This window comes from Lissotriton helveticus, chromosome 7 (assembly GCF_964261635.1).
Source record: "Lissotriton helveticus chromosome 7, aLisHel1.1, whole genome shotgun sequence".
In the NCBI taxonomy this organism is placed as follows: Eukaryota; Metazoa; Chordata; class Amphibia; order Caudata; family Salamandridae; genus Lissotriton; species Lissotriton helveticus.
Window position 1 is genome coordinate 1,941,269,626 of NC_136068.1, and position 370 is coordinate 1,941,269,995.

The following is a 370-nucleotide window of genomic DNA, read 5'->3' on the forward strand; positions in this document are numbered from 1 at the left end:
CCCTCATTGCCCTGGGGCCCCTCACAGCCCTGGGGCTCCTCACAGCCCTGGGGCCCCTCACAGCTCTGGGGCCCTTCACAGCCCTGGGGGCCCTCACAGCCCTGGGGCTCCTCACAACCCTGGGGCCCCTCAAAGCACTGGGCCCCTCACAGCCCTGGGGCCCCTCACAGCCCTAGGGCTCCTCAGAGCCCTGGGGCCCAACAAAGCCCTGGGGGCCCTCACAGCCCTGGGGCCCTTCACAGCCCTGGGGCCCCTCACAGCCCTGGGGCCCTCACAGCCCTGGGACCCTCACAGCACTGGGGCTCCTTACAGCCCTGGACCCTGGTGCCACTGTACCTGCTGCACTCTTGGTTGATACGCCCCTGCCTCA